Source organism: Triticum aestivum, chromosome 1A (genome assembly GCF_018294505.1).
Source record: "Triticum aestivum cultivar Chinese Spring chromosome 1A, IWGSC CS RefSeq v2.1, whole genome shotgun sequence".
NCBI lineage: Eukaryota > Viridiplantae > Streptophyta > Magnoliopsida > Poales > Poaceae > Triticum > Triticum aestivum.
This window is the reverse complement of record NC_057794.1, coordinates 585,904,394-585,913,179: the sequence shown is the minus strand read 5'-3', so window position 1 is coordinate 585,913,179 and position 8,786 is coordinate 585,904,394.

The window sequence follows — 8,786 nt, the reverse complement described above, 5'->3', positions numbered from 1 at the left end:
GTGTACCTTACCAGTACTCGTAGTAGCTCCTGGGTATTTGATACCGGTGCAGTTGCTCACATTTGTAACTCGAAGCAGGAGCTGCGGAATAAGCGGAGACTGGCGAAGGACGAGGTGACGATGCACGTCGGGAATGGTTCCAAGGTCGATGTGATCGCCGTCGGCACGCTGCCTCTTCATTTACCTACGGGATTAGTTTTAAACCTCAATAATTGTTATTTAGTACCAGCTTTGAGCATGAACATTGTATCAGGATCTCGTTTAATACGAGATGGCTACTCATTTAAATCCGAGAATAATGGTTGTTCTATTTATATGAGAGATATGTTTTATGGTCATGCTCCGATGGTAAATGGTTTATTCTTAATGAATCTCGAGCGTAATGCTACACATATTCATAGTGTGAGTACCAAAAGATGTAAGATTGATAATGATAGTCCCACATACTTGTGGCACTGCCGCCTTGGTCACATAGGTGTCAAACGCATGAAGAAGCTCCATGCTGATGGACTTTTAGAGTCTCTTGATTACGAATCATTTGACACGTGCGAACCATGCCTCATGGGTAAAATGACCAAGACTCCGTTCTCAGGAACAATGGAGCGAGCAACCAACTTATTGGAAATCATACATACTGATGTGTGCGGTCCAATGAGTGTTGAGGCTCGCGGTGGCTATCGTTATGTTCTCACCCTCACTAATGACTTGAGTAGATATGGGTATGTCTACTTAATGAAACACAAGTCTGAGACCTTTGAAAAGTTCAAGGAATTTCAGAGTGAGGTTGAGAATCAACGTGACAGGAAAATCAAGTTCCTGCGATCAGATCGTGGAGGAGAATACTTGAGTCATGAGTTTGGCACACACTTAAGAAAATATGGAATAGTTTCACAACTCACGCCGCCTGGAACACCTCAGCGTAATGGTGTGTCCGAACGTCGTAATCGCACTCTATTAGATATGGTGCGATCTATGATGTCTCTTGCCGATTTACCGCTATCTTTTTGGGGGTATGCTTTAGAGACTGCCGCATTCACTTTAAATAGGGCTCCGTCGAAATCCGTTGAGACGACACCGTATGAATTATGGTTTGGGAAGAAACCTAAGCTGTCGTTTCTAAAAGTTTGGGGATGCGATGCTTATGTCAAGAAACTTCAACCTGAAAAGCTCGAACCCAAATCGGAAAAATGCGTCTTCATAGGATACCCTAAAGAAACTATTGGGTATACCTTCTACCTCAGATCCGAAGGCAAGATCTTTGTTGCCAAGAATGGGTCCTTTCTAGAGAAAGAGTTTCTCTCGAAAGAAGTAAGTGGGAGGAAAGTAGAACTTGATGAAGTATTACCTCTTGAACCGGAAAATGGCGCAACTCAAGAAAATGTTCCTGAGGTGCCTGCACCGACTAGAGAGGAAGTTAATGATGATGATCAAGATACTTCTGATCAAGCTCCTATTGAAATTCGAAGGTCCACAAGGACACGTTCCACACCAGAGTGGTACGGCAACCCTGTCTTGGAAATCATGTTGTTAGACAACGGTGAACCTTCAAACTATGAAGAAGCGATGGCGGGCCCGGATTCCGACAAATGGCTAGAAGCCATGAAATCCGAGATAGGATCCATGTATGAAAACGAAGTATGGACTTTGACTGACTTGCCCGTTGAGCGGCGAGCCATAGAAAATAAATGGATCTTTAAGAAGAAGACAGACGCGGATGGTAATGTGGCCATCTGTAAAGCTCGGCTTGTCGCTAAGGGTTATAGACAAGTTCAAGGGGTTGACTACGATGAGACTTTCTCACCGGTAGCGAAGCTGAAGTCCGTCCGAATCATGTTAGCGATTGCCGCATTCTATGATTATGAAATATGGCAAATGGACGTCAAAACGGCATTCCTTAATGGTTTCCTTAAGGAAGAATTATATATGATGCAGCCGGAAGGTTTTGTCGATCCTAAGAATGCTGACAAGGTGTGCAAGCTCCAACGCTCGATTTATGGGCTGGTGCAAGCATCTCGGAGTTGGAACATTCGCTTTGATGAGATGATCAAAGCGTTTGGGTTTACGCAGACTTATGGAGAAGCCTGTGTTTACAAGAAAGTGAGCGGGAGCTCTGTAGCATTCCTCATATTATATGTAGATGACATACTTTTGATGGGAAATGATATAGAACTCTTGGACAGAATAAAGGCCTAGTTGAATAAGAGTTTTTCAATGAAGGACCTTGGAGAAGCTGCTTATATATTAGGCATCAAGATCTATAGAGATAGATCGAGACGCCTCAATGGTCTTTCACAAAGCACATTCCTTGATAAGATATTGAAGAAGTTCAATATGAACCAGTCTAAGAAGGGGTTCTTGCCTGTGTTACAAGGTGTGAAATTGAGCTCAGCTCAATGTCCGACCACGGTAGAAGATATAGAAGAGATGAGTGTCATCCCCTATGCCTCAGTCATAGGTTCTATTATGTATGCCATGCTGTGTACCAGACCCGATGTAAACCTTGCCGTAAGTTTGGTAGGAAGGTACCAAAGTAATCCCAGCAAGGAACACTGGACAGCGGTCAAGAATATCCTGAAGTACCTGAAAAGGACTAAGGAAATGTTTCTCGTCTATGGAGGTGACGAAGAGCTCGTCGTAAAGGGTTACGTCGACGCTAGCTTCGACACAGATCTGGATGACTCAAAGTCACAAACCGGATACGTGTATATTTTGAATGGTGGGGCAGTAAGCTGGTGCAGTTGCAAGCAGAGCGTCGTGGCGGGATCTACATGTGAAGTGGAGTACATGGCAGCCTCGGAGGCAGCACATGAAGCAATTTGTGTGAAGGAGTTCATCACCGACCTAGGAGTCATACCCAATGCGTCGGGGCCGATCAAGCTCTTCTGTGACAACACTGGAGCTATTGCACTTGCCAAGGAGCCCAGGTTTCACAAGAAGACAAGGCACATCAAGCGTCGCTTCAACTCCATTCGTGAAAATGTTCAAGATGGAGACATAGATATTTGTAAAGTACACACGGACCTGAATGTAGCAGATCCGTTGACTAAACCTCTCCCTAGAGCAAAACATGATCAACACCAGAATTTCATGGGTGTTCGATTCATCACAATGTAACTAGATTATTGACTCTGGTGCAAGTGGGAGACTCTTGGAAATATGCCCTAGAGGCAATAATAAAAGCATTATTATTATATTTCCTTGTTCATGATAATTGTATTTTATTCATGCTATAATTGTGTTATCCGGAAATCATAATACATGTGTGAATAATAGACACCAACATGTCCCTAGTAAGCCTCTAGTTGACTAGCTCGTTGATCAACAGATAGTCATGGTTTCCTGACTATGGACATTGGATGTCATTGATAACGAGATCACATCATTAGGAGAATGATGTGATGGACAAGACCCAATCCTAAACATAGCATAAGATCGTATAGTTCTTTTGCTAGAGTTTTTCCAATGTAAAGTATCCTTTCCTTAGACCATGAGATCGTGTAACTCCCGGATACCATAGGAGTGCTTTGGGTGTACCAAACGTCACAACGTAACTGGGTGACTATAAAGGTATACTACGGGTATCTCCAAAAGTGTCTGTTGGGTTGACACGGATCAAGACTGGGATTTGTCACTCCGTATGACGGAGAGGTATCACTGGGCCCACTCGGTAATGCATCATCATAATGAGCTCAAAGTGACCAAGTGTCTGGTCACGGGATCATGCATTACGGTACGAGTAAAGTGACTTGCCGGTAACGAGATTGAACGAGGTATTGGGATACCGACGATCGAATCTCGGGCAAGTAACATACCGATTGACAAAGGGAATTGTATACGGGGTTGCTTGAATCCTCGACATCGTGGTTCATCCGATGAGATCATCGAGGAGCATGTGGGAGGCAACATGGGTATCCAGATCCCGCTGTTGGTTATTGACCGGAGAGTCGTCTCGGTCATGTCTACATGTCTCCCGAACCCGTAGGGTCTACACACTTAAGGTTCGGTGACGCTAGGGTTGTAGGAATATGTATATGCAGTAACCCGAATGTTGTTCGGAGTCCCGGATGAGATCCCGGACGTCACGAGGAGTTCCGGAATGGTCCGTAGGTAAAGAATTATATATAGGAAGTGCTATTTCAGGCATCGGGACAAGTTTCAGGGTCACCGGTATTGTACCGGGACCACCGGAAGGGTCTCGGGGGTCCATCGGGTGGGGCCACCTGCCCCCGGGGGCCACATGGGCTGTAGGGGGTGCGCCTTGGCCTATATGGGCCAAGGGCACCAGCCCCAAGAGGCCCATGCGCCTAGGGTTCAAGAAGGGAGGAGTCCCAAAGGGGGAAGGCACCTCCTAGGTGCCTTGGGGAGGAGGGATTCCTTCCCTTGGCCGCACCCCCCTAGGAGATTGGATCTCCTAGGGCCGGCGCCCCCCCCCCCTTGGCCCTCCTATATATAGTGGGGAGATGGAGGACTTCTCACACCACGCCTTTGGTGCCTCCCTCTCCCTCTCCAACACATCCTCCTCCTCCATAGTGCTTGGCGAAGCCCTGCCGGAGTACTGCAGCTCCATCAACACCATGCCGTCGTGCTGCTGCTAGAGCCATCTTCCTCAACCTCTCCTCTCCCTTGCTGGATCAAGAAGGAGGAGACGTTACACTGACCGTACGTGTGTTGAACGCGGAGGTGCCGTCCGTTCGGCGCTAGGATCTCCGGTGATTTGGATCACGTCGAGTACGCCTTCCTCATCCCCATTCTTTGAACGCTTCCGCTCGCGATCTACAAGGCACGTAGATGCATCCAATCACTCGTTGCTAGATGAACTCATAGATGGATCTTGGTGAAACCGTAGGAAAATTTTGTTTTCTGCAACGTTCCCCAACAGAGGGTACGTGGACAACACTCTCCCCTCTCGTTGCTATGCATCACCATGATCTTGCGTGTGCGTAGGAATTTTTTTGAAATTGCTACGTTCCCCAACATAAGTTGCTCTAACCAACGTAAGTAACGTGGAATCGCCGGCTCAACGACATTGTCGGCTCTCTTGTGAAGCTTCTGGTCCTTCTTACATAAACTAGTGGTGAACACATGGTATTGCCCACTATTCAGCTGTTTTGGGTTGCTTTGATATCCGGACTGTTGCTGCTGATTACTTTGGCCGGGTTGTGGATTATATCCTCCTTGGTTACCAGGATAGCCCTGACCGTGGAATTCTCCTCCACCTGATCCGGCGCCCGGGCCATGAAAACTGCCCCACCTGAATCGCCGCCTGGGCTATGACCTCCATCGAATGCATTTGAATTTTTAAACGCTTCATGATTGTACAATCCTTCCACAGGTGGGTGGCTGGCTTCTCCCGGGTGTCGTGTCTTGGACAAAGTCAATAGTTGCTCAAGGGTAGGACCTGACCCGCCCGACCGAGGGGGTTGCCTGCCCTTGCGCCGTTGATTGCCGCCCTGCGCATTGGTATTAGTGACAAATTCATCAGCCTTACGTTTATTACCTTCTTAATTTGCCGGGTTATGCTGGTGACCCTTGTCGTTGCCGTTCTTCTTTCCCTTCGCTGTCTTTTCTTCGTCAGACACCGGGTCCTTGGTACTATCAGAATCAGCATACTTGACGAGAGCCGCCATCAACTGGCCCATGTCATTGCAGTCACGCTTGAGCCGCCCCAACTTCTGCTTCAGAGGTTCAAAACGGCAGTTTTTCTCCAACATCAAGACTGCTGAGCCGGCATCCATCTTATCAGATGAATGTATTATCTCCTTGATCCGGCGCACCCAATGGGTTGTAGATTCACCGTCCTCTTGTTTACAATTAGTCAGGTCCACAATCGACATAGGCTGTTTACACATGTCCTTGAAGTTCTGGATGAACCGAGCCTTCAATTCTGCCCATGAGCCGATAGAATTGGGTGGCAACCCCTTTAGCCAAGTATGAGATGTTCCATCCAACATCATGGTGAAATACTTAGCCATTGCTGCGTCGCTGACCTCCAACAACTCCATAGCCATCTCATAACCCTCAATCCAAGCCCCAGGCTGCAAGTCGGCCGTGTAATTAGGCACCTTACGAGGCCCCTTAAAGTCTTTTGGCAAACGCTCATTACGTATGGCCGGCACCAGGCAAGGGACACCTCCAGTTCTTGTGGCCACTCCTGCCTCGACCGAGGTTGCTGGATAAGCCGGAAAAGTCTGATGAGCCACCTGCTCCGCTGCCAGTTGAACCGCTCACTCAGCCTCTTGTCGGATCCTTTCCTGATCCGCCAAGTTAAGGGCTCCGGCCTGTACCGGCTCATGCCTGTGTGGCCGGTTGCGACATTGAGCATTGCTTGACATGTCAGCCGAGTCCATATGTCCACTCTAGCTTGGGTTCCGGCTTGTGCGAGGAGTTGAATGCATCCTGTCTCGACTGTAGGAGTACGCATCCTGCTGTGCGAGAGCTGTTTGAAGAAGTTCCCTCACCCTTCGCATTTCGATTGCTGCCGGTTAGTCGCCTTCCATCAGGAGAGCCGCCAAACGAGCCGATGCTGCAATGAGGTTTTCCAAGGGATTGGAGAAGTGACCCGGCGGTGTTGGCACATAATGAGGCGGAGCGGTATGTACGCGAGGTGGCTCCATGGCACGCGGTTGAACCGGTGCCCCGGGCGTCGTGATCCGCCTCCGGCGGCTTGCTTGCCCCAGCCCGGGGTGTATGAAAAAGGTTCCTAGGATCGAGCGTTAGAAGTAGACGTGACTGAGTTTTCTGATGCCTTCTTCTCATGACCTCGTTTGATGCGTTCAGATCCACCGAGAGCCGGAAAGTCTCCGCTTGAAGCTGTTGCGCACGAACGTCTAAAGCCGCCCGCTCTGCTGCCATCCTGACCTCCTCTGCTGCTAAATTTTCTTTAGCTTGTACCATCTCTTCCCGCACGCGTGCCACCTTTGTGTCATGCTGGGCTTTATCCGTCGGTTCTACCACGACGGTTAACAGAGCCATCAGTTTTTCCGTGAGGTCAATTAGAATCTGAGCCGGGGCGCGCGCGGGGTCTCCTGACCCGGCTGCGGCCGACCCAGTAGCTGTTGCTGTTGCTGCTGTGGAGTTCTGCTCGGGCTGTGTCCCTGCCATGAAGACTCCAGCCCAATTCGGCGCCTCAAGGGGGTCCAGAATACTGCTGCCATCGGAACAGCCCCCGAGCATGCCATCCTGCAGCTGGTACAAAGAGTCCATCTCACCTGTTGATGATGTAGCGTCAGAACAGATGGCCGTCTCATCGCCTTCCACCGATCCTTTAGAGTATTCACCGCCGTGGACGCAGCCTACGAAAGCATGCTTCACGACAGATTGAACACGGGTGGTCCTCGCGCGCTGAGCCGTCTCGACGAGGTTGGTGTGGACGTCCGACTCAGGGCCCGACTCGCCGATCCGGCCGATGAAGACATGAATTCCGCCGAAGGGGACCCGGTACCCGTACTCAATTGAGCCGGCCTCGGGGCCTCAGCCTTCATTGTCGATGTAGAGCTTGCCGCGATGACTCTTGGTCATCCGGCCCACAACGTATCCCTTGAGCCCTTCGAAGTTGCCCTTCAAGAACTCAAATCCACCATGCGCTGGCCCCACGGTGGGCACCAACTGTCGTGGAATTGTCACGGCAGATGTCCTAGTGGAAGGACTTAGTCGTAGGGCCATCGCAACTAGAAAGCTTAAAGGGGTTAATCGGGACAAAGGACACGAGAGGTTTTATACTAGTTCGGCCCCTTACGATGAAGGTAAAAGCCTACGTCTAGTTGTGTTTGGTATTGTTGGGGTTTCGATCACCAAGAGGCTAACTTGCCGGCTTGGTTATCGATCTCTTGTTTCTTGCCCTAAGCCACCACCGGGTCGTCCCCTTATATACACGGGTTGACGCCTGGTGGCCTACAGAGTCCCGGCCGGCTCATAAATCGTGTCCGGCTCGGTGACTTCTTTTACATGCCTTTCTTTACAAGTCTTTCCTTACATACGGCGGTTTACAATATTGGGCCTTAAGCCACCTCTAGGCCTTTTAGGCCTTCTGTAAGATTTGATAAACTATCATCTTAATGTTTACTGGGCTCCCTTTGTAACCCGCCATCGGGGCTGACCCGGCCCCTTCTGGGCGGGTCTTAACTGATAGTTATATCTCCAACAAAAGTCATGCTAGTTTTGTCTACCATTGTGTGCATTGATTGCAATGCGAGACGTTAGTCACTGTTCGTTATGGTGATTTTTTAGAATAAAAGAGAATAATTAATCCTCCTTATAATGCATGTATATATCTATTTGAATCACTCCCGCTCACATGCACACATCACAAGTATGCATGCCCAATCACCCGGATGATATATACGATAGACTAGGAAGATGCTAGCAATGAATTAAAGTAAGAAAGCCTGGCCACAGGCCCCAACACAGTTTCTTCAAGGCTTCAATAACATGTTTAGTTGGAATTGGAAGTGGAGATGCAATGTCATGTGAAGAATGGGTACTTGATGAGGTTCCTAAATAAAGCTAAATTAGAAGGGGAGCCTTGGCGCAGTGGTAAAGCTGCTGCCTTGTGACCATGAGGTCACGGGTTCAAGTCCTGAAAACAGCCTCTTACAGAAATGTAGGGAAAGGCTGCGTACAATAGACCTAAAGTGGTCGGACCCTTCCCCAGACCCTGCGCAAGCGGGAGCTACATGCACTGGGGCTGCCCTTTTCAAGTTTGATGATTTTAATTTGTTGGGAACTGGGGCTGTTATCAATGTGCAGAGCTGGTATTTTGATAGTCAAGCTATTCAAGGTTGCACACC